The sequence below is a fragment of the Canis lupus genome, chromosome 33 (assembly GCF_003254725.2).
Source record: "Canis lupus dingo isolate Sandy chromosome 33, ASM325472v2, whole genome shotgun sequence".
Lineage (NCBI taxonomy): Eukaryota > Metazoa > Chordata > Mammalia > Carnivora > Canidae > Canis > Canis lupus.
Window position 1 is genome coordinate 3,863,313 of NC_064275.1, and position 26,580 is coordinate 3,889,892.

Consider the following 26,580-nt stretch of genomic DNA (forward strand, 5'->3'; position numbering starts at 1 on the left):
AAAAGGTGGGGGAAGGAAACAAATCAAAAGGCAAAACAAAACAAAACAAAAAACACGGGGGAGTATCTTCTGATTCTGTGTACTGTAAGTCCCCTGACTTCCCCTGGAACTCGTCCGTCCAGCTGGTGTTCTGGGGGAGGGGCCTGCTGTGCTGATTCTCAGGTGTTAGCACTTGGGGGAGCTGCTCTGCCCCTGCCTGGTGCAGGGCTCAGTGGGGGTTGTTTACCCCGTGAGGCCCCAGGAGGAACAGCCCTAGTGGCGGGGCCAGCTCTGGAAACCTGGATTCAAACCCCACAGGAACTACTCCGTCTGCAGGGCCTGGAGGCTCCGGGGCGGGGCCACTGATCTGCTCAGCTCAAGGCAGGAGCGTCCTCGCTGTCCTGGGCCCTCCCGGCCTCTGCCTGTCCCGGGGGAGGCCGGATCCTGGGCTGTGTCCCCGCGCCCTGTGCTCGGGGCCCGCGCTGGTGGATTCGTGCTCCTGCTCCGCAGCCCCCTCCGCGGAGCCGCCCCCGAGCCCCCCGAGCTGCTCCCACCCCGCAGCCCTCTCCGCGGAGCCGCCCCCGAGCTCCCCCCCGCAGCCCCCTCCGCGGAGCTGCCCCGAGCCCCCCGGAGCTGCTCCCCCCGGCAGCCCCCTCCGCGGAGCCGCCCCCGAGCCCCCCGAGCTGCTCCCCCCCGCAGGCCCCTCCGCGGAGCCGCCCCCGAGCCCCCACGAGCTGCTCCCGCCCCGCAGCCCCCTCCGCGGAGCCGCCCCCGAGCCCCCCGAGCTGCTCCCCCCCGCAGCCCCCTCCGCGGAGCCGCCCCCGAGCCCCCCGAGCTGCTCCCCCCCGCAGGCCCCTCCGCGGAGCCGCCCCCGAGCCCCCCGAGCTGCTCCCCCCCGCAGCCCCCTCCGCGGAGCCGCCCCCGAGCCCCCCGAGCTGCTCCCCCCCGCAGCCCCCTCCGCGGAGCCGCCCCCGAGCCCCCCGAGCTGCTCCCCCCCGCAGGCCCCTCCGCGGAGCCGCCCCCGAGCCCCCCGAGCTGCTCCCCCCCGCAGCCCCCTCCGCGGAGCCTCCCCCGAGCCCCCCCGAGCTGCTCCCCCCCGCAGCCCCCTCCGCGGAGCCGCCCCCGAGCCCCCCGAGCTGCTCCGGGTCCCCCGTGCGCGCTGCAGCCCTTAGGGAGCTCGGCGCACTCCCCCGGGGCGCAGGTGCCTGTTACTGTCCCCGGAGCCCGCGGGCCTCCCCGCCCTCCGGGTCCTGCTCCACCTCCCTGAGCCCCTTTCCCCCGGGAAGGTCGGTGCAGCTCCTGCGTCTCCGGGACGGGGCTCTCCTGTCCTGGGGACCCTCGCCCCGGCCTCAGCCCGGCTCCTCGCGGCCCCTCCCCCTCGGAGGCCTTTTGTGTCTTTATTTCTTTGTCCCCGTCCTCCTACCTGATAGAAGCGCGACCTCTTCTCCCCGGAGCGTTCCAGCTGGTCTCTCTTTAATTCTCAGGCCGAATTCGTAGATTTTCAGGATGTTTTGAAGGTTATCGAGGTAATTTGGTGGGCACAGGTGACTTGGGGACCCTACTCCTCCGTCATCTTGCCCCTCCTGCAAAACTACAGAGTTTAAAAAAAAAAAAAAAAAAGACAGTGGTTACCAGAGATTTGGGAGTAGAAATAAAGGAGAGTTGAATAGGTGAAATACAGGGGGCTTCTGACAGTCTATTTTGGACAGTTATATTTATGAATAAAGCTCAAAAAATAAAAAAATATAAGGATATTATATTTAGCTTCATGCTCTCTATTCACTAGAGTGTCTTATATATTATACTACCTTGAAATCAATAAATTATCTCCATGACATGTTTCCATATTATGTTGAAATTCTAAAGGTTAGATTTCATGATGAAATGTTCATTTCCTCATGTATTCTCTCTTTTATATTCTTGCAAATTTGCCAAGAAAAATGCCTAAGGCTCATTCATTCAGAGAAAATAAAAGGTGAAATATTGGGAATTTGAAGCAAAATTGGTTATTTTATGCAAAAGAGTAAAAACTTAGTTTCTCATTTGCAACAAGATATTTCTTATCCCTAAACTCAGGAAAAAGAAATTATCTGAGTAGAAAAGCCATGGAAAATGATATCAAAGTAAAAAAAAAAATTAAAGAACATTTTGAACCTATTCACATATAAAAATATCATATTACAATATTTCTCACATCAACTATCACTGCACTAAAGGTTATTTCAACAGCAAGCCAAGAAATAATTCAAATTGGTATACTATGTCCTTGTGTTTCCTCAAGATATTATAACTATTTTTCATTTCCTTTTATAAATTACTGGAAAAATATTTTAACATCATTTTGTTTAATGATTAGCAGTTTCTAAAAGGTCTTTATACCATAAGAAATTACTCCCCATTTCCACTTCAATAAGTAAAACTAAAATAACTTGTCTATAATTACTTAGATTTAATATGTCTGTGGAACATGAAAAAAGGAAAGAAAAAGAGAGTAGAGAGGGAAGGGAAGGGAAGAATTAATAGATGAATGTGTTTTTAAAATCAGTATAAATGTGTTGAAGTTTAAGTCAACACAAACAGTGTAATCTCATTCATTTTATTCAAAATATCATTGCTTCATGAATTAATATTTAATCAATGTAAATTTGAGTTTCTTTAAATAGGCTTGCTTCTTATATTAACTTTTATTCTCTTTAATATTTAGGAAATTAGGATAAAAACAGCCAACAACATAAATGGGAATGAGAATTAAGCTGACATGTATAAAATTTATATTGATCACATTCTTTAGAAATATATCATATTTCACACTTCTATTTCTGGAATTTTTTTGTTTCTGGAATTTTTACAATTTCTATTACTTTATAGCTATGGAAACACTGACTCCTTAAAGATGATATACATGAAATACCTTAAAAAAATTGAAAATGTATAAGAAGCTCTAATCTCCAGTTCTACCTCTGCCATCTTCAATATTTCTTTCCTATCACATGACAGTAACAGAAGGAAATAACATTAACATGAAATTTTGAGAACATAATTTATTTACAGAAAGATAAAAAATATCAATGAAAAAAACAAGAGTTCTGCTCTACCCCTGAATTTTAAATCTCACAAAATTGGTATGATTCCAATTATCTACAATTTACATCTATTTTCACTTGATCTCATCTGTTCTTCAATGAAAAAGCAATAAAACACCTCAGCCATCCCAACCCTGCCCCATGTAGAGACAGTCACCACTGATTACTGTTTAATTTCTTTGAGTAATGAACACCTTCACTCCATGTGATATCATTGATATAAGGAAGGAACTCATAACAGTCTACTTTAGCTGAATGCTCTGCTCTATGGTACAAGCTGAAAATATATTCTTAAATCCTCTTACTGTGAGGTCTCAACATGTGAACACACTGCAGCCTCCCATCCACTAACGCTCAGGAATTTTCTTATATCCTCTACCAATTCCAGTTTTCTTAAATTCAGTAGTTTAATTAAGAAATAAATAAAATTTATTTAATTTACAATGACAGTAATATGAAAATTGTAATAACAAAATAAGCCAAAAATATGAAAACTTCTATGAAAGATGTAATAAAAATCAATTGAAAGACATAAAGAAGGGTAAAATAAGTGTATATAAATAATCCTGGGGGCACCTGGGTGCCTCAGTCAGTTGAGCATCAGCCTTCGGCTCAGGTAATAATCCTGGGGGGGGGGGGGGGGAGCCAAAACCACCACCAGCTCCACCTTCTTTAATTGCCTGCTCTCCTCCTTTGTCATATAATTCCCTTTTCTTTGCATCAGAGAGCACTTCATAAGCTTGAGAAATCTGTTTAAACTTCTCTCCTTCATTTGGATTCTTATCAGGGCGGTACTTCAAGACCAGTTTTCTGTAAGCCTTTTTCAATTCCTCCCGGGTGGCATTGGGTTTGGCCCCAAAACATCATAGTAAGTGGTTTCTTTCACCATTTTCTACAGCCGGTGAGAGGGCCGAAGCCGGTGGGGGGGAGCGGGAAGGCGCGCGTTGCTGGGCGCAGCTCCGGCAGCCGCCGCTCCTCCGCGTCTCACCGAGCGTTCTGGAAAGTTCCGCCTTGCTCTGACTTTGCCCTGTATGTATGATGACTTCAGTGTGCAAGAGAAGTTTAATACTGTAAAAACTACTTTTAAAAAATCTCCCCTAGCGTTTGTTAGGCCATACCCTGTAACTGATTGCAGCTCTACGTGTATGAAACAGTTCAGACTGAAATGCTAGGTGTATGTATTGACTTCAGTGTATGACCCTTAATTGTTAAGCTATGAAGTTAAAACGTGTATTTAATTGGCAATCAAATAATTTATTAATTTGTAGAGAAGTGTTGGTCTGTAGTTACGTTAAGTAGGATTCATTGTGATGCCTCTGCATTTTATTGCCTCAACTGTTACGTGAAGATGACATGCTATGTAATTTGGCCTGTGGTATCAGTGATAGAAAGGATACCTCTCTAAAGAAGTGGTTTATCATATGCTGCTGCTTGAGGGCTTGCACTTGTAGAATTGCATTCCCTTCTGTGCCATCTTTTTTTTTTTTTTAATATATATATATATATCAGTTCTGGTTACACTTTTTTTCCTTCTCTTTGGACCATGATAAACTTCAGAGTAGTGACTTCAGGAGCCAGGGTAACTTAAGAGTGAAGAGACATTTACGTGGAGAAGTTAATTTGCATGTATGAGACAGGAAGGTGTCTTCTAGGTATGTGACAGGCTTACTTTAAAACATTTAACTTATGTTCCAAAGTAACTGTAATTTCATGTTGGTAGTATAGCAAATTATGATGAATAGCTTTAATTGTATGTTTAAAAGGCATGTTCACAAGCTTAAATCTGGAATCAGAATTAAGCAATTGAAATGTATGAATGTCTCCTTAATATACTGATTACAAAGCAAAAATAATAATAATAATAATAATAATAATAATAATAATCCCAGGGGGCTGGGATCAAGCCCCAGTGAGGCTCCCTGCTCAGCAAGGGGTCTGCTTCTCCCTCTCCCTCTGCCTGCCTCTCCCCTGCTTGTGCTCCCTCTCTCTCTCTCTCTGTCCCTCTTCCTCTCTGTCAAATAAATAAATCTTTTTATAAAGATCATTCTGTATGACATTTCAAAGGCAGAAACATAAATTCCCAACAAATTAGTGTGGAAATCTATTGTGATGCTTATCAGAATTCATTTTGCTTATTTTCTTGTTTTGCTTAGTTTAACTTTTATTATTTTTCTAGATTTTGGAAACTTAATAAATGAGTATGAAATTTTCTCTAGTAAAATAAATATTTGTAAGTAGCCAGGAAATGTATTTCTTAAATAGTGTAAAGGGTTATACTACATGAGATATTTAAAAAGTACTATAAAATTACAGCAATTAAGATTGAGTAGTAATGGTTCATAATTAGACTTAACAGAAGTAATCAGTAATTAATTTCAAGTAAAAGAAGTGTTTCTTACACACTAAGTAGTGTGTCACTGAATTCTTTTTTTCAGTTCCAAATGATTGATACAAAATGACTCAAACAAAAGGTTAAGGTGACTAAAAGTAGGGTTTAAAGGGTACTTAAATTATATTCTTATGTCACCAATAAGAGATTTTCTATCTCTCATTCTCGTCACCTGTCTTGTCCTATAAGTCTCCATATTTAGCCAGAAATATAATATATCAGGATAGATAGCATAGATATCATAGCATGATATCCTATTACCTTCCTCAGTTGGAAAATCACAAGAATTCTTTCCCAGAATATTTAGCAAAAATCAAAGTATGTCTTTTTGATCAAATGGCACTACTGAAGCCCATTAATGTGCTGACAAAAGCCTGGTTCATTTGTTCTATAGATATGGTTTGGAGGTAGGGCTTTACTAGTAAGTCATACAAAGTATGTAAGGGGAATCCCTTATGGCTGTTTCCCCAAATAATTTCTGTCTCTATAAATGACATGTCTAGCTTTTAAATTCACACATTCTTATTTTCAAGTTTAGTTTTATTTTTTTTTAATTTTATTTATTTATTCAAGAGAGACAGAGAGAGAGAGAGAGGCAGAGATAACAGACAGAGGGAGAAGCAGGCTCCATGCAGGGAGCCTGATGTGGGACTCGATCCCAGGACTCCAGGATCACGCCCTGAGCTGAAGGCAGATTCTCAACCCCTGAGCCACCCAGGCACCCCTAGTTTTATTATTTAATTGTTATTAATTAATAATAATTAATATTTATTTAAATAATTTAAAAAGCTGAATTTCTCTCATGGAAAGAATGTTGTAGAACTATGTGATATAATGCAGGAAAAACTGGCATCCCAAATGAAGGTGGCTATATTGGTTCCAACTAAAGGGAAGGGACATTTCTTCTATAAATAGAGCAATGGGTAAATATGGAAAAAAGTTGGTGGTTGGAGTAGAGAGAATTTTTCCTTAATAAAAGTAAAGAGGAAATGATGAGGCAAAAATCTTGAATAAAGGATGAAAGGTACCGAGAGAAACGAAGTCACTAGATGATGGAGTTGATGGTCCTCTTGAAAGCAGAGAACAAAAATTTTAGTTGCATCTAGGCACTTACTAGTTAAATTATTTTATCTAAAAGTAACTTTGAGTTACTACTTTGGAGCAAACATGCAGTCTGTTCTACAAACCCTGAACAGCTGAACAAACAGATAGAAAAGGCAATAGAATTAAGTATAATGGCAAAGAGATTAATTGATGTCGTAGATGATGGAATCTGGGCTGGATAGAAAAGAAAAAGAAGTTTGAAATGAAATAACACACAGAAAAAGAATTGGAGATCTTGGTGGAACTGAAAAGATGGCCATTAATATCGAGAACGTGATAAAGCAGCAAAATTTTGTTTGAAGAAAGCAATATTGATGTTGGAGCTGGAGAGATTTCAGGAAATGAATTCTATGTTGTAACCAGGGGAATGAGCTTGCTAAAGTGACATGTGAATAAAGACCATTCAGATGTAACTGGAATGTGTGAGAGCTTTGATGGGTCAGAGGAGAACTCTAATCTCTAAGCTAACTGGAGGAAAAGAGAAGAAGAAAAATAGATGTTTTACTCCAAAAAAAAATCTTCTAAGGATGGGCTTTAAAACCACCAATTAAGATGAAACCCATAATCCTCTTAATCAAAGGGAAAAGAAAATGCTTTGACTATCTGAAAACTATCTTCATCAGGAAAATTACTGGAACTTCTCTGATTAATACCATATTCAAATGATTATTAACAAGGAGCAATGTGCTGCATTAACATAAAAATTTGAAATATTAAATTCAATGCTTTTTTATATTCTTAGAAATGAATATGGGGATTTATAGGATTTAAATCTTGGAACATAAATTTAACTTAAATTTGAATGCTAACGTATGCTATAAAAACTACTAGTAAAATAATGCATATAATTCTAGAACATGTATGTTACTCTTTATTTGCAGTATTTTTCATCTAATGTGTTATTCAAAGAATGATAAAAAGTTATCCCAACTAAGGAATCATGAATACTTTAACATGTAACTTCTCATTTCACATGTACCGAGGAGGCCTTCAAAATCTAGCTATCATGCATTTATTTCAACTTTTCATTTACCCATGTTCACATCTGTAAATCAGCTTGTCTTTGCTACACTAGGATAATGAATTGTACCCAGGCTCTGTTTGCTGCTAAGATCCAGGCATTTCTAGACATGTTTGATTATCATTACCGGAGCTTCTACTTATACAGACGTCTTAGGGTAAGAATAGACAAACAAACTTGACCTAATAGCAAGCCTTAGTCTTCTGAGTTAAAGAGAAATTCTGTGTATGATACAGTAACTGTCCTACAGATTTCTTATTTGGCTTAGCCCTCAATGGAGCTATTGCCCAGTCCTACAGCAGGTAGAGAACAAGAGTGAAAAGCTGAAAAAGATCAAATACTAAACTCTTTATAACCTTTGTGTCTACTCAGGACTTTTTTGAGATCTTTCTAATAATATAATTAAGAAAAGATAAAGAACACTTCTCCATATACTTTCAAGATAAGTAGGCTATGTTACGTAACAGATTAACACAGAAATCAGTCTGCATGAGTTGGGAAGTCTTTGTCCAATTTACGGTTAAAATATTTGGATCACAGGATCTCCTGGGTCACAATGTTGGAGAAGAGAAGCCTGAAAGAAGGCATAGTAGCTCTTAACCATCTTGGCCCAGAAGAGCCTCTTATCAACTCCATTCATAATTCAATTGCAGTTTTTCCACTAACTTCAGAGGAAGCTAGAAGTGAAGTGCTCCCAGGAGCCTAGACAGATACATTCATACATACACAGAATTTGGTGAAAGCTGGCCTCACACCAACCTGTCACATTGATGTAGGTTAATGTCTACTTTTGGCAGTAGGTGCCAGGGTGTCAGCAGTGTTTCCCAGAGTGCAGTGGGTACTAGGTTAGCAGGTGATTCTGGGGGGAGAGGGAGCAGGGATGGAGGTTGTCAAGTACAAAGTTGATCACCACTAAAATAACAGCTGAGCTCTACAGGAGCAGCCACACCTACAGGAGGAAGGGAGACATCCCTACCAACTAGATGCAGAGTAGCCCACAGAAGAAAAATTCTGATGCCTAGAGTATGAACCACAAGGAGTCTTATCAGCACGAGCAGATTTGTGGGGAATTTCACAATATGAAATTAATTAACATATCCCAGTGAGGAATGGAGAAACTAAAGTTACCCATTTACTTTATACTCTCTCACATTTCTACTTTTGTTCAATTTTTTTTTTTTAAAGTAGTCTACTTTGAATTCTCAGTCTGGTACAATCAAAATAAAAGTACTGGAATTCTGAAGTTTTTATTGGTGGACTTAAGATGAATCAGATTTAGGCAGTTTATCTTTGAATTTCCAGCTTGGAATGCTTTTGTTCTATTCTATTATGTTCTGTAAATATGTGTCGCTTCTTTTTATGTGGAAAGCATTACTAAACGCACTGAAGGAAACAGAAAGTTAAATAAATGTTTCTTCCCCCAAGGAACCTTAGACAAATAGAATGGTGAGTTAAACTCACAAAGAATTATGAAACAAAATAAAGGATAGTAAGTGCAGTAAATGTGGATGTAGGAAATGAACAAAGAGAATGCGTCTAGTTTGGGAAGAAGAAAAACCTGAATACCAATGTCCTAAAAAAATATTACCTTCTCTTTAAATTCCCATCTCAACGATTCTCATGGATTTAAACATAAACTTTGTAGGGATTAACAAATCAACTCCCGATCTCTCTCAAGCCCCAGATAACCGCCCCCTTCTTGTTGGACAAGTCTACTATCATCTTTCTCCATCCTCCTGACTGCTACTAGCCCCACTGTTTTTCCAGTCAAACTGGCTTAAAACCAATTTATTAACTTTCCATGATATGTAATTATCTATACTTAATCAGCTGAAATTCAGGTTTTCCCCGTTTACACTTTACCTTATCAAAATTTAGCATTATCCCCTTCTGTATCATACTGTAGTATTATCCCTCTCTGTGCTCTGAGGTTCCCCTCTTAATGCTCCCTGTTGATGAATTTTACATCACTGCCGTCAGGCACCAAGTTGGTCTTTCAATGCCCTGTCCTCTCTTAACTAAAGGGGATGTTAAATTATTCAGGATCTATTTGGTTCACCCCGCTTTATTCTATCTAATGTTACACTGTTTGCTCCTTTGTTTTATTATTAGCCCCACCACTTCTGCCGCAAGGCAGGAAACGTGATTGAAAACACCTTGCACTTATTAGGTACATTTTGAGCTGAAAGGAATTCTCTAAACTATACCACTTGAAATTGAAGGAGAAATTACAAAGCCAGCAGCAAAATACACCAAAATAATTTTAAATGGTTTCTTCAATATTCCCAGTATATAATTTAAATAATTATCATTAGATAACTGATTGTATCAATGACATATTTCCAATTCAAAATATTTCTCATTGATAATGCTTTGTAATAATATAATTTACTAGAATGATAGAGTGGATTTCCAGGAAAAAAAAAATTTCTACTTAGATTCAATAGTTTCTTCTAGCCTTTCAAAATAATAGAAGTTTTAGAAATATAAAAAATATTCCTATTTACCACTTTATAACAAAGGAATATTATTAACATTATTAACTGTAGGACAGCTTGCCAGGTACCATCAGACCTTACAGGAAAAGGTCAAAATTATTTATACATTATTTTATGCTCCAATATTAGTAATAGGTTAAGGAGAGGCAACTATTTAGGAAAAAAAATAGGCCTTTTAAAGATCTCGAGTGGAAGTACTGCCAAGGAAAAAAATTATGGGATCATAGAACTCTAGTAAAAATGTCAACTTGCCTGTTTCAGTGTTTTATACATTGGTTAGTAGTTGTGCCAGGATATCTTTTCACAATGGAAAAGAATAAATTATGCCACCATTATGTGGAATATATGAACCCCCACAGAGAATGCTTTCCTTTATAGATCCTGATGCACTGTGGCCTCAGTTCAGCTCATAAAACATGGAACTGTCAAAACATCTTATGATTAGTAGAGAAGTATATTTTGAGTATTTCAGGGGGAGCACTTGGTTTATTATTCAGAGTAAAGATTATATTTCAAGGGAAAATGTCTAATACTAGAAACAATAAAATTATACTCTATGATGCTATATATTGTCTTTTTGGCAGAAAGTAGGTTTGTTCATTGTCTCTCTCAAACATATTTAAAATTTTATGAGATTATTATAACAATATAAAACACAAAAACCTAAATCACGAAAGCTTTTAGTTTATAAAAAAAAAAATGAAATCTGAAAGAATTCCTTTTTTCTAGGTCCATGATCCTAACCACTTCAAGATACCATAATTATAGGATGTTATGATTGATTTTATATATATATATATATATATAAATTAAAGGATGTTAATTTTATATAATTTTAAAATTATATAATTAAAATAGTTAATTTTATATAATAAAATTAAAGGATGTTATGATTATATATATATATATATATATATATATATATTCACACACATACACATAAAAAGTCACCATTCAGTCATCCTTTCATAGCCATATCAGTAAAATGTAAGATAGATCTAATAGCAAATAACAAGTCCCTAAAGGTGAAATGAGATTATAAAATATAATTTTATCTTCCCTTATGGAAAATATGGTATGTGAAGTCAAAAGTCAGCAACAGGTAGACGTTTACACTGGCAGGGACTCTGTCAAGGCAATGGATAGGATCCCAGAGTGAAGAACTGGCATCAAAGAGAGCTATAGGGACCCATTTATTCCTTAACATACAAATATTTATTGAACATCTACTGGGTGCATTTCACTTCCTGAGGTAGAAGGGAAAGAAGAGTAAATAAAACAAACAAAAAATATATTCTTATGGGGCTTACATGGCACTGAAGAGAAAGCAAACAAACTTACAGATATATACTATAATATCTGGCAATAATAAAATACTATAAAGAAATAGAGTTGGCTAAGAGATAGATGACTTTCTATTCGTCCCTATGAATCAAGGATGATGGAGAGGACTGGAAGACTGGAGGAGGAAGCAAAGTCAGGCTGTTTCCTTCCTGTTCCTAATAGCATCAACTAAACAGTGTTTTGTTTGTTTATTTGCTTGCTTGCTTGTTTTAATCCTGATAGTGGCAATTGAAACCAGTAGCAACAGTTGATCCCAGCTTGCTGTCTTTCCAAAAATCCCAGAAATAATCTCCTCAGGTCCCCTCAGAGACAATAATACCACAGCTAGCATCTTCTACATGGTCCTGTCCTCACATTGCCCCTCCTGTAACTTCAGAACACTAGGACCAGCCAGGCAAGTCTAAGATCTGAAAGTTTGAGATCTAGCTTCATGGTGTCCTCCTTTGCTTTTCATTTTGAATAATTCCAAACTTTTCCATTAGTTCCAAAGCACCCAGGAGGAAAAGCTGCTTTCTACAGTTACTACCTCCATGATCTCTCAAGGTCCCCCCCCCTTATTTTACCTTTTTCTCAGTTCCTCAATATCTAATTAACATTCTTTCATTTTTTCCTATTACATTCACAAAGTTAAAATAACTGATATTGCTTCTATCTCCTAACTGTACCTTTGCTGTTATACTTCTAAAATACAAACATACAATTCCCAGTTTCTCCCTGCATATATGTATACACACATAAATATATGTACAGACACACACACACACACACACATGCACACACGGTTGCCTCTTCCAGTGCTATCTCGATTCATGCCATCATACAACCAGTTTCGCAAGACGAAAACCAAGACATTGTTCCTGAAAACTTTACTCCCACTAAAATTCAGTTAATTTTCCTCTTAAATATCTCTAAACTCATTGTTTTTCTTCATCTTGACCCCCACCTCACTGATTTATGCCTCTCATTTATATATGCCCCCCACTGTCCTTTACCTACCTCACCATAATGGCAACCCAGTTAGATATTTTTTATTCACTCTGTACCTATTTTTAATCCAGAAAGAACTTAAATTTAGTTAATATAATCCTCCTCAATCCTCATGCCCTTCCTCATGATACAAACTAAAATCTTTAACATCATCTATAAAATCTTGCAGCGTCTGGTCCTTGTTTATTACTGCCAGGTCATCTCTACTACATCATCATGCTTAATATTCATTTGTTTCTTTATTGTTCCAGGCATAATTCAGGGATTCTGTATATGCTGATTTTTCTTCCTGGAATGCACTTTGATTCTCAAAAGCTCAATTATCCATGACTTTATCCTGCATACCTTAAATCAAGTGCTTCTTCCACATTGAAGCCTTTTCTGAATACCATCATTACATTTAGACTTCCTGTTAAAGTCATTCATAATATCACTTACATTTCTCATAATTCCTACTCACTGCTCTCTGTTCTGTCTCTGGACTTGAGTCCTTAGTCAATGCTTGGGCCAGGCGGAGCTGAAATGCCAGGAAATTAATTCCTCAGAAAACCACCCCTGAACAGTGAAAATTGGTGGATAAATAAATCCACCTTTTTGTCTTCAGGTAGGACAACGCTTATATTTTGAAACCTCCCAGAGATCTCCAACAAGAGTACATCAAAATTGTTCATAATCAGAATCTGCTCATTAACCTAGCCAGTATATTCACCTCTTCTTTTTTTCTCTGCCATTCTAGTATCGGTATTTCTACAAGCATCTTTAAAATAAACTATGTGCACTCAAATCTTTGTCTCAGGTTTGCATCAGGAAGAACCTAAAACTGAAACATTATCTACTGTGGGGTCTTTGCCCAAATGTCAGGTGGTTGTTGGTAGTCATTTCGCACTAAAAGTGATGCCATAAAAATTGATGGGAATCTTTGCATGCATGGAGAATACTGTAAACAGATGATGCTCAATTAGATCTGATTTTGCTTCCCAGGGGACATTTGGCAACATTTGGCAATACTTTCCATTGTCACAACTACTGGGGAAACCACTGACATTTACGAAGTATAGGTCAGGAATCCTGCTAAACATTCCACAATACATACATACAGCATTCTGTTCAAAATGTGAATAGTGCTGTTGTAAAGCAATCCCTTCTTTAAAGTAATATGACTGGGAGGGAGTCAATCATATTGTTGAGGTATTCACAAATCAACAGCTTTAAAATTATTGTATTAGAAAAAAGAAAAGTCTAAAATTAAATACCTTAAGTCTCTTCTTAAAAAGATTAATAATGAAAAGTATATCCAATTAATATTAACAAATTCAAATTTTCCTTTTAAATATATAAACAAAATTAATAATCAGCTATAATGAGTAAAAGAATAAGAGCAACAACTAAAATTAGTAATATCCAGAGTGAAATCAGGACTATCACTACATCTCCTATAGACATTAAAAAGATAATAGGTAAATATTATGAAAAACTCTATTCCAAAAACATTTGACATTAAATGAAATGGAAATTTTTTCCCAATACAATTTATAAATATCAACACACAAGGAAACAGAAAATCAGAGTAGCCCAGCTACTGTTTAAGCAAATGTACTTGCTATCAAACATGGTCATATAAAGAAAACTCCAGGTCTGCATGATTTCACTGATGAATTCTAACCATATATTTCATATTTAACTAATAGTACAGACTCCAGAAAACAGAACATAAGGAAACATATCCAAACTCATTACATGAGAATAATAGGACCTAATAAAAATGTTAACAGACACTAAAATTTATTTTAAAATTGCAGACTTAAAAAAATAAAATAAAATTGGACTTATATCCCTCATGAATGATGATGCAAAACTACTTAGCGAAATAATAACAAAAAAATCTAGTAAAAAATAAGAATTATAACAAACCAGGAAGGCAAATCTGCTTTAACATTTGAGAATCTGTGCTCATCAGGCATTAAGAGAGTAAAGGGGAAAAGTTATATGGTCATTGAAATAAATTAAGAAAAGGAATTTGTCAAAAGGCATTATTTAGGCATGAGAAAAATTCAGACTCTCAGGATTATTTCCTTTGATAAAGAACCAGGCATTTTAAATTACAGACAGCATCATAATTAAAAGTTAAATGAATAATTCACCTCCCATAATCAAGGCTGTCTAGTCTCACCATTTCTATTTAACCTTTTACTAGAGTCCTTAGGCATCGCAATTAAGCAAGAAAAAGATGCAAAAGGCAATCTAAAAAAAAGAAGGCAAACAGAACTCTCCCTTCTACAGATAGCAATTGTTTATGAGGTAAAACTTGAAAATTAACACAACTGCTACTAAAACTAATAAGTGAATTGAACATTATCTTGGTGTATATAATCCAAAAATAAAAACTTTGTACTTAACTCTCAGTATCTAACAATGGGAAAATAGATGCTTTTTAAATTTCCATTTTCAAGTAGTACCCCCCAAAACATGAAATATATAACAATAAGTTTAATCAAACATATCTGAGATCTCTAAAAAGATACAAGGCATTCCTAAGAGAATTAATGACAACAAATGGAGAGGAATATCATGTTCAGAGACTAGTAGACACAATATATTTAAGATACTAATTCCAAATTGATCCATAGATGTAACACTGTCCCAATCATAATCTCACCAGGTTTTTTCCCAAGAATTTGGGGAAAACTGATTCCCAAATTTGTAAGCACAAAATGGAACATTAAAACAATCCTGAAAAAAAAAAAAAGGATGAAGTTAGGGGACTTACACTACCTGGCTTTAAGACTTATTGTAAAGCTACAGTAATCAAGACAATGTGGCACCAGCATAAAAAATGATAAATAGGTCAGTAGAAAAGAACAGAGAAACCAGAACTATATTTACATTTTTACAGGCATTTGGGGTTTTTTTTTCAGCTTTACCGAGACATAACTGACATATAACATCATGTAAGTTTTAAGGTATACAGTTCGTTGGTTTCATATGCATATACTGCAAAATGATTACTGCCACAGTGCTAGCTAACAACTCCATCATGTCACATAATTATCATTTCTTGTGTATATGTGTGTGTGTGTGTGTGTGTGTGTGTGTGTGTGGTAGGAACACAAGATCTATACTCTTAGCTACTTCCAAGTATATAACTCAGTATTATTGGGCAGCCTGGGTGGCTCAGCAGTTTAGCGTCGCCTTCAACCCAGGGTATAATCCTGGAGACCCGGGATCCAGTCCCATGTCAGGCTCCCTATATGGAGCCTGCTTCTCCCTCTGCCTGTGTCTTTGCCTCTCTCTCTCTGATGAATAAATAAATAAAACCTTAAAAAAATAACTCAGTATTATTAACTATAATGATCTGCTATACTTATTAGTTCCTTAAAATTACTTATCTTAAAGCTGGAGTTTATACTCTTTGATCAACATCTCCCTGTCTCTCCAGGTATTTGTTTTTTAACGAAGATGCCAAACAATGCAATATTTAAAGAAAAGAGTTTACGGTAAGTAGTACTGGGGAAACCACTGGGAATATATGTAAAATAAAACTGAGCCTTGACTCCAAACTAAGGCCATAAGCAACAATTTGAAATGGGTCAAGTTAATAAAGCTTTTATTCTTTTTTTTTTTTTTTTTTTTGAGAGAGAGAGTGCAAGTCGGGGAGGTATAGAGGGTGAGGAGAGACAGAACCTTAAGCACAGAGCATAGAGCTTGACAGGAGGCTTGATCTCACAATCCTGAGATTATGACCTGTGCCAAAATCAAGAGTCAGAGGCCTAACCACCTAAGCTACCCAGGCACCCCAAATCTGTAAAGCTTTTAGAAGAAAGTATATGAGAATGTCTTAGCTATTGAGAATAGTCAAAGGTCTATGGGAAAGAAGTTAAAGTGATAACATTAAAAGATAACATCAATAAAAGGAAAGATAATCCAAAGACTGGGAAGACTGTTCATAAAATACATAGCTGAACAAAGATTGGTATCTAGTATATATAAAAAGGTCTACACACCTTAATATTTTTTAAAAAGGAAAATTATTGTAGTAAATACCTCAGATGGAAGGACATACACATATCAATAAACTGAAAAATGTTCTACAGCATTTCTTATGAGAGAAATTAAAAATAAACTCACAATGAGATCTCACTCCACACCTATCATACAGGCAAAAAATAAAAGTAGACTAATATCAGTAAATATTGGTAAGGATGTGGAACAATCAAAACTTTCATATCATTGGTAGAACTGTAAAATGGCAAACCACATTTAGAAAAAGTCTGGTAGTTTCATTTTTATTTTTTATTTTTATTCTAAGCAAAACAATCAAACTAACAAAAAAAAACCTGTTATATTACAGCAATTCTAGTCCTAGGTATTAACTAAAAAAATGAGAAACACATAATCCCAAAAGATTCTTACAGGAATGTTCCTCACAGCTTTATTTAAAATAACAAAATACTGAAAACATTCTAGGTGTCCATCAACAGGAAAATGCCTAAAATAGCTAAAATGGCTAAACAATTCTGATGTATTCATACAATAGAATATTATCATGAATATAAGAGAACAAACTATTGATACATTCAACAAACTAGATCAATACAAAAAATATGCTGCATGCTCTATTAACTAAAACTGTATAGTACTGACACATGAATAGGCAAGTAGGTTGTTGGACTAGAATAAAGGTCCAGAAATAGATACAAGTATATATAGAAATTTATTAGCTATCATATGATAAAGGTAGCATTTCAAATTAATAAGGCAAAGAAGGACATTTTAATAAATGGCACAGGGACAACTGGTTAGTCATTTGGAAAAAGATAAAATTAGATCCATACTTCACCACCATACTCAAGAACTTAATTCCAAATGGATTGTCAATTTAAACCTAAAAAAATGGAGCCTACAAGTACTAGAATAAAACATATATGAATTCCTTTTTAATTTCAGCATCAGGAAAAGACTTTCTGACCATAATTCAAAAGCCAGAGACCTAGAAATGGCGGCAAAAATTATAACATAAACCCCACCATAATCAAGGTCAAAGGACAACTGACAAACTTGCAAGTTTGCAATATATACTACAGACGAAGTGTTAATATTCCTAATATATAAAGAACACTTAAAAATTGGGGATGCTAGATCAAATAAACAATAAAAAATTTGGAGACAGATACAAAAAATAATTAACAATAAGGTATAAAAATAGCCCTAAACTTGAATAAAGATATTTATTCTCACTCAGTATGAAAATATCAATAAGACAGCATTTCTTATTTATCAAGTTGGTAAAAATTAATAAGAATGACATACTGTTCTGTTGACAAGGCTATGGGAAACCTGGCACTCTCATACATTGTTGCTGGGAAGGTAATGCTATAGAACCCTCTGGAAAGAAATTTCCTATAAACTAAAACAATTACATATACATGTATTTTTTGATCCAGAATTTCCATTTCTAAGGATTTATTCTGTTTATATATACCTCCAACAAAATAAAAATGCATGTATACAGTGCTATTCATTGAAGCATTATTTGTAATTGCAAAATTTTGGAAAACAACCAAAATGCCCATATACCCAGAAAAATAGTTAAATAAACTATGGAATCCACAGAGCATTCCACACCTGTAAAAAGAATGAAGACTATTTCTATGTACAAATGTGGAGTGAGGTCTAAAATGGCAATATTGTTAGGTAGAGAAGCAAAATACAAATTTTTATGTATTATCGGATAGCTTTCATGTAGGAAAAAAAAGAAGAAATAAGAAAATACGTCTATCTGCTCACTAATGAAAAAAAATGACAAGAAGAAATTAGTCAAATTGATTACCTGTAGGGTGAATGGAAACTGGGTAGAAAGACTGGGGAATGCAAACAGGATTATTTTATCTTTTCCTCACTTAAGCATAAGTAATTAATAATCAGTTTTTATACAAAAATCTAAGAACTATTAACTAAAGGTACTTTCTCTTTTCACTTGCTAATATGATAACACATATTACAAACAGAATGTAGAGTTTTTCTTCCTTATTTATCTTCTTTGCCTTAAATCTTTAAATGTCCATTTGACTTTACTGAGACATTTTAGTTTTCTCTCTCTTTTTAACCCCTCTGGAAACCTCAATTCGAATTCCTTATAGCTTTCGAGACAAAAATTGCTTCCCTAGTCTTACTTTTACAAAATATGTATTTTTAAATAGTCAAAGTCTCTGGAGTCAGACTCCTGAGATTGAACACTGGCTATTAGTTATGACCTTTATTTTCTTCATATGGTGCTTGGGAGATAAGTTAAATAATATGCAAACTTTTTAATACCCGGGGAAAGTACCAGAAAATGGTTTTCCTTTGCTTCCAAATTCCTTACATACGATAAAGAGTTAAATAAATGTATGACTCTCAGCAGATTTTGATTATAAATAATTGTCTGGATTGTGCAAGTAAACTTAATTGGATATTTTTTTAAATTGTGGTTATTTGGCCTAACAAAATAATTTAATTGAAAGTATGGCAATTGAAAAAATTCTTAGATGCTAAAGCCAGTATCAGTTGTGTTAAGTTTTTAAAAGAGCACAGGACTGCATGTTTAATCAAGAGAACTTTTAAAGATGTTTAAGTTTTATTTTCTATCTGGTCAAGTTTTTAAAAATATTTTTTTAAGCATGAGAAGACTCAACTCTACGAGATTATAATTTGTGTGCATATTTATTTCACAAACTTCTTCATTCTCAGGTCAATAATGAATAATACTTGCTAAAGAATATATCCACTCTTAGTAAATCATCTGACTTTATATGCTTGCTTTAAGAACATGTACTTAAAGTGTTTCTTCAATATTTCAAGTTGGGTTTAAGTCTACTGCTCCTTTAGTAAGTGAACATCTCACTTGACAAGTGAGATTACTTTTATGGACATTCCACATCCAGCTAAGTCTTATACATCTCTTCTACTCATAGATCACGATTTCAAAATGATCATAATTTAGAATTTGACCAAAGAGTAAGATCAAGTGACTTAAATGCATCCATATGATCTTTGTTCAGTGCAGCATATATTTATAAGGCTTCCTCAGGTTTAAGATGTAAATTATGATATATGTTCTCCTTACTCATAAATTAGATTCATCATAAATGAGTTCTATGATCATTACATATTTGTGACTATCTAGACATCAGTATAAGATTATATCTGAGATCAAATTTATTAAAACTACTCAAAAATGCAGAAAAATGAATCATTCTTTGATCTTTCTCTTGCCTATAATGTCATAAAAAGAGACTGATTCACATCACCAGAGGGGGGGAAATAATTGAGGTGACAATGATCTTTTAGCCAGTAAGACTTCAGTCTGCAAAGGCATTTACACAAATTTAGTTGTACTAAAATTTAATTTGTAATATAATGATTGCTGAGAGTTGAGTACTTCATTTAAGTTGTTAATTGACTACAGAATTTTGCCAGTAACCAACGGAATGAATGAGTGATGAAGAGATTAGTACTTTTTTTCATGCTTCTACAAACTTTAAAAGGTATACATACTTCCAAGCATTTTCTGCTTCCTGGAAGGAGTTTAATCACATATTGTAGCCAAACCCCTTCAATAACATGGAAAATACTTTTTCATTATTTAATCTTCACCTGTAACAGCCATCTGTTCAACTAGAATTCTACTCCCATAGGCACTGGATGTTTTCCTCTCAAGTATAAAGTTAGCAACATGCCACTTCATGTTCTCAGTGAGTATAACAAACCATGCAGCATATTAAAATCATAGAAACATGTTTTATATCTAAGAATACTACATTACCAATGATATGACCAGGAGCTCAATGATATTTTAAGCATCAGGCAAACTTAACTAATAATTGTGTGTGTGTTGAATAGTTCTGAAGTATTTTTGAAAATTTAAATTCTGTGGATGATTTTATTGATAGATGGATATTGCAGACTTTACCCTGGAATTTAGCTCACCTTTGTGAGATGTAAAAATAGTCATTTAACATATCTGAAATTAGGAATATAGAAATAAAATCATTTCTGAGACATAGAAGGAACCTCTGAAACTTCTTTTTTTAAAGATTTATAAACATATAATCTTTTTAAAAAAGATTTATATATATATAGAGAGAGAGAGTGCGCGTGCGTGAGCATGTGGGGGCAGGGGCAGAGAGAGAGGGAGAGAGAGAATCTTAAACAGACTCCATGCTGACCATGGAGTCCAGTGTGGGGCTTGATATCATGACCCTGAGACCATGACTTGAGCCAAAATCAAGAGTGAGACACTCAAATGACTCAGCTACTCAGATGCCCCAGGAATCTCTGAAACCTCTAATATAATTCCCAATTCAAAATTTATATCCCATCTAGAATATCTCCAACAAGTATTTAACAAGCCTGTTTTTCAACCTGGATGGATTAGGAACCTATCATTCCAACCAGTCAGAGCATGATTGTGTAAGTCGAATTTTTGAAAGCATAGATATGACATGCAAATCTCAGTTACACAATATGTAAATGCATGTTGAATTGAGTAAATTTTTCTTTATTATAAAAGTGTTAATGTATTTCATATTATTGTCATTATTCATAATTCAAATAAATATGACGACTATATAGGTCTGTAAAAGGAGGCTTTGTTATTGGTAAAAAGGTTAGGTGGGCTTTTTCTAGTCTTGTGAAGATTCAACTTGTAAGACAGTTTATACAAGCTGTCTTCAGTTTATAGGATAATTGTTTTTAATTCTTTCAAGAATTGGGTTCCAACCTGAATGATTTCAAGGTTGCTGACCCACCCATCTGACATTATCTCCAATATTCCTTTAATTGAGAAAACAGATTTTTAAATGAGATAGAAATCAGAAGATTCCTATGTTCTAGATTTAGAGCTATTTGTCTTTACAATGTCTTTCCTTCCCTCTGGGTACGTAGTTTCATTTTAGCTTAGGGGAGAAGGCAAAAAAAAAAAAAAAAAAAATCCTGTCAGGCTTTATTCAAATTCATTCAGCTTCCAATTTGACCAACTTCTGACCACAGCATTACTTTAAAAAAGTGTGGGGGGGGGGGGGGGAACCTGGGTGGCTCTGCAGTTGGGCATCTGCCTTCAGCTCAGATAGTGACCCCGGGGTCCTGGGATTAAGTCCCACATCAGGCTTCCTGCAGGAAGCCTGCTTTTCCCTCTGCCTGTGTCTCTCTCTCTATCTCTGTGTGTCTCTCTCTCATGAATGATATAAAATCTTAAAAAAAAATTTTTTTTTCAAATACCTTGTTAAGTTTCAGCCAGGACCAAAAGTAAATATGCCTGTTAGTATTGAACAACCTCAAAAGATACTACCTTCCCAAAATCCAGAGCCACTCCCAAAAATAGCTAAAGAATGAAAGACTTAGACAATCCCCCTGAGAGCTGGCAACAGTTGGGAGGACCCTAGCCACAAATGAACTGCAGGCTACATTTCCGTCCAGTCGTATTTCAGGGACCCCCCAATTTGAGAGTAGACCTACTCGCATACACAAGAACAGATGATGTGCGTGACCCAGACAGGTAGAAAGCCAAGCCAAGTTCCCAGCATACTAAATGAGACAAATAAGAAGGAAATCATGATTTCTGAGAAAGAAAGGATCAATCCCAAAACCAAATTTATAAGAGTCTGGATTTGGAAAAGAAGAGATAATGAAATTTTACCTTCCTTTATTGATCTGGCACTCCAGAGATCTGGGAGACCTGACTGGTAGAAATTCTCACCGTTCCCTGGCTTCTGATAGCTTTCCCAAGATTTCATAGGTAAGCACCTGAGCAAGTGAATTTAAAGTAGAAAATACAGCCCAGGGATTTGCAAGATTTTCCATTAATTTTAATTTTAGTTTCCCCCTGGCTGTTAATAAGTAACTGGCAGCAGTTTACCACTGAATCTCTCAGGCCTGCCAACCCTAGGAGGGAGCCGAAGGGGGAATGCACTTTTGAGTATAGATACGAGAACATCTGAGTGTAAATTCGACAAAACCTTCAAGGACAATCACATTTACAAAGATTCAATATCATAAAGATAATACCATTTCTCCAAAACGAATCTTTAATTTCTGGTCCTGCTATTAGCTTTGTAGAATTTGAATTTTGATCCTAAAATTATTGGGGGGAGAGGGAAAGACTATAATTTTTTTTCAAATATGTCAATATGGCAATATATGTTCATTTTTCTGGTGTCCTAGGCTTAGCTAATGAAATGAGATTTTCAAATTTCATTTTCAAATTTCAGGGAGCCAAATTCATGCCTAAGAGAGATGCATCACTGGCTTGGGAATTTGTGGTGTTTTGCAGTACAGTGAAACGTCTTTGCATGGAAATTTTCTTGAGTTTGGCGGGTCACTTGTCAATCCAACCAGTTCCATGACCAAGTTATCGTAGCACTTATGCTTATCTAAGCATCTCAGACTTCGATGGCAAGCATTCTAAGAGCTGCTAAGTGCTTACCCATACCCACCCAATTTTGCAGTTTGGGCTTCCAAGACACATTAGAAATAGATCTGTTATTCCTTATGACAAGAAGAGTTCTTTGTAGTGGCAGACGCCCTGATAGCTTTTAATGTTCAACTTGTACCTAGTTGAACTTTTGTTATGTTGGTCAAAATATTCTGATTCCTTGTCTTATTTCCCCAAGTCCCCCAATTGTTATGATGTAGACTTACGTTGAGGCTTTGTGAGTCACCTAACAACTGCCACCCATTACAGACATTGGATTTCCTTCAAGTCCTCTGATGGCTGCCACCCACCATAGACTCCCAATATAATTACCCCCAGGACATTTACAGGATCCCAGAAGCTTTCTGGGAGTTATTAAACTGCAGAACCTTTATAGGGTCCCAGAATCTTTCTAGGAATGATATATGTGTGTGTGTGCATGTGTGTGTGTATGTACATACATATATATACATATATGTGTATATGTATATATACACATACATTTATATAAATATATAAAAATATATTTATATATAAATATATGTAAAATATATTTATATATAAATATATAATATAGTATATATTTTAACTTTATATATTATATTATGTATATTATATATATATATATATATATATCCCCCCAAATAAAGTTTGTTTTAATTGGAGAGCTGCACACAGAGGAGCTCAAATCCGAGAGTGACTTAACCACAGCCCTCACTAATGATGACAGGAAAGTCGAAGTGAAAAGGTTCAGTGGGCATCACACCTATGTATCCAGTTGTCCTGTGGGCTGTTGGAGGTCAGATTCAGGTCCCACTCCTCATCACCAAAAATTGTTAAAAAATAATTAAAGACGACAATTTCAGTGATACAAACTTTATTTAACATTCAGGATGTGAACAGTCTCCTTTCAGAGAACTGCAAAATAGAGCAGAAGGCAGGAAGCTTTACAGGATGAAGAATAAGGAATAAGAAAAAAATAGAAAATATCTAATTGGCTGGGTCACATAGTCAATCGTCTTTGGGGTGAAAAAATTCAGAGTTGGCTTGTGTTTGGGGACTAGCTGGCTGGATGTACTATGTTTCTGGTAAAGCAGAGCATTTATAGGGACAAGAAAATTAAGTTTTGGTTTGACTAGCATCCTGGGCAGGAGTGGATCCATCTTGAGCCTACAAATGTATTTCAACCCTAACAACAAAAGCAACTTTTCTTTAGTTAAGAAAGAAAACCTAAAGAGACATATATATAAAATGGAATACACAAAAAGAATCTATTCACAAAGGTAATACCATGATTACATAATATATTATAAAGGTAATACTGAAAGTTTAAAAAATAGATAAACCTTAACTTATTCAAAATATTGATTTACTATTTTAAGAGGCAAGGAAATTCCAGGTATTTGTATGTATTCGGTGTATTGCAATAGTAATAACAGAAAAAGGCATTTGTGGTGCATAATTTTATATATCAATTAGATTATACCACAGAGTGGCCATTTTATTAAATATTATTCTGGGGGTGCCTGTGTGTTTTAGAATGAGACAAACTGAGTGAAGGCTGACTATCCTCTCTAACCAATCATTTAAAGGACTGAATGGACCCAAAAAAAGCTAAGTAAGGGAGAATTCCTCCTGCCTGCCCTGGAACTGAGACCTCAGCTTTTTCCTGCCTTCAAACCCGAACAGCAGCTCCTCCTGGGCCTCGGGCGTGGGCTGGACCACACCGGCCTGCGCGGCCCTGCAGATCACAGGATCCGTCCGCCTTCATGATCCTGTGGCCGGTTCCTTACAAAGAATCCTTTATTAGTTCCAAAAAACCCTTAGTGATAGAGCAATAGAAAAAATAGTGGAGCAATTCTCTTTATGAACAAACATGTAAAAAAACATAAATGAAAAAAAAAAAAAAAAACATAAATGAAATAACAGAGCACCAGTAATACAGATGCATACATGCTTATTTCCACACAGACCCTCCGTGGTCACGTGACACTATTCCTGGGAATGCGGGGAACACCTCTTTATGAATTTTGGCACATGGATTGATTACACGGAAAAGAAAATCATGACTCTAGCAGTAGCTAGAAGAAAACGTGATAAAAGACCTCATTCATCCCAAATGCTTCAATTAAACAGAATTTTTTTTTAATTTTTTTTAATTTTTATTTATTTATGATAGAGAGAGAGAGAGAGAGAGAGAGAGGCAGAGACACAGGCAGAGGGAGAAGCAGGCTCCATGCACCGGGAGCCCGACGTGGGATTCTATCCCGGGTCTCCAGGATCGCGCCCTGGGCCAAAGGCAGGCGCCAAACCGCTGCGCCACCCAGGGATCCCAATTAAACAGAATTATAGAAAAAATGTTAGCTTAATAAAAATATACAACAAATATCAACATGATAAAGAGAAGGTAGGTGAAAAGAGACAAGATGGCGGCGCGCGGCCCTAACCCTGGGGCCCTAACCCCGCGCCGCTAACTCACCCTCGGGGCTTCCGCAGCATCCTGAGCACGGACCAACTGGACCTGAGACGTAAGAACAGTCGGACGCCACCGAGAGGAGGGCCTCCGCTCCTAACCGGGTGGGAGGGAACTGAAGTGCGGGCGCCTGCGAGGCGCTGGGCTCCAGCGGAAGGGGAGAGCCTCGGCCGGAAGCGCAGCCCCAGGCCGGAAGCGCAGCCCCGGACGCGCCGGGACCTTACCAGTCCGCGGGAGCTTCCCGGCCCGAAGAGGGCTCCGTGGGGAAGTTGGCAGAACTGGGATCACAGGGAAGCTTCCAGATCCCCCGCCTGCCCCGGGGCGCCCAGGCCCCTGCGGACCGGGAGCTGTGGTGGATACTGCGGGAGCTGACTCCAGGGCTGGAGAGCTGGCCGCCGCCACTGTGGCTGTTCCTCCTGGTGTCACCGTCTGCCTGGGACGGAGCGGGGCGCCACGGAGCAGGGGCCTCACGGGATAAACAGCTCCCACTGAGCCATGCACCTGGCAGGGGGCGGGGCAGAGCCCGCAGGTGCACACACCTGAGAGTCAGCACGGCAGCCCCTCCCCCAGAGACCAGCTGGAAGGTCAGGGGAAGAGCAAGTTCTTGACCAAGCAGCGCTGGAAAGCTCCAGGACCAAGGGAAAGTTGAGGGAATATAGTATATAGATCTAGAGGGTCCCCCCTTTTTTTTTATTTTTTTTCCATTACAATTCATTTTTATATCAGACTAAAACTTTCCAATATTTTATCTCTTTTCCCACCTGAATTATAATATTTAACCAGCTCTTCATATTTAAGTTTCTTCCTTTTTGACTTTCATATTTCTACAATTACATGTCTTAGATATATTTTTCACTTCAGGATTCCCTTCAACATATTCAATTTAATTTTGGGAGATATATGAGATAGAGGTTTTTGTTTTGTGTTTTGTGCTTTCTCTGCGTTGTTTTCTTCTACAATGGCAGAAGTTAATACCTTCTAAAATATGACGAACATGCACCCAGAACCAAGTGGTATACTGTGCTGGTTCATTTTGTGAGATTCCTCATTCCCATTCTGTCCCCCTCTTTTCTCTCATTTATGTTTTGGTGGTCAATATTGGGGCCTTCTACAAGTATTTCTGGTTTATATAAATTTGGGACTGAGCATCTTCTAACATAAAGAACAAAATACGCTCAGAACCAGGAGGATCACCCTCTAGGACTCCTCAGATAGATGACATTCTCTCTTCACTGCCACTTCTTCACTACCATCA

The 26,580-nt window shown here is 37.2% G+C and overlaps 2 long non-coding RNA genes across 8 annotated transcripts in view; one reads left to right on the top strand and one right to left on the bottom strand.

The window, feature by feature from the left end:
• Window positions 1–25,490, bottom strand: part of LOC125754255 (uncharacterized) — a 76,587-nt gene extending 51,097 nt beyond the window's left edge. For 2 of the 3 annotated variants that reach the window (XR_007407979.1, XR_007407977.1), the window contains exons 1-3: window positions 3,639–3,776; window positions 2,891–2,962; window positions 1,403–1,570 (exon numbers count right to left, since the gene is read on the bottom strand). This is a non-coding gene — a long non-coding RNA (uncharacterized LOC125754255). Of the gene's footprint in view, window positions 1–1,402; window positions 1,571–2,890; window positions 2,963–3,638; window positions 3,777–25,331 lie in introns of those variants that run through there. The other variant, XR_007407978.1, reaches the window with a different exon arrangement.
• LOC125754253 (uncharacterized) overlaps window positions 3,716–26,580 on the top strand; it is a 58,712-nt gene continuing 35,847 nt past the window's right edge. For 2 of the 5 annotated variants that reach the window (XR_007407972.1, XR_007407975.1), the window contains exons 1-2: window positions 4,373–4,714; window positions 15,842–15,899. This is a non-coding gene — a long non-coding RNA (uncharacterized LOC125754253). Of the gene's footprint in view, window positions 3,875–3,963; window positions 4,092–4,292; window positions 4,715–15,841; window positions 15,900–26,580 lie in introns of those variants that run through there. The other 3 variants (XR_007407974.1, XR_007407973.1, XR_007407971.1) reach the window with 3 other exon arrangements.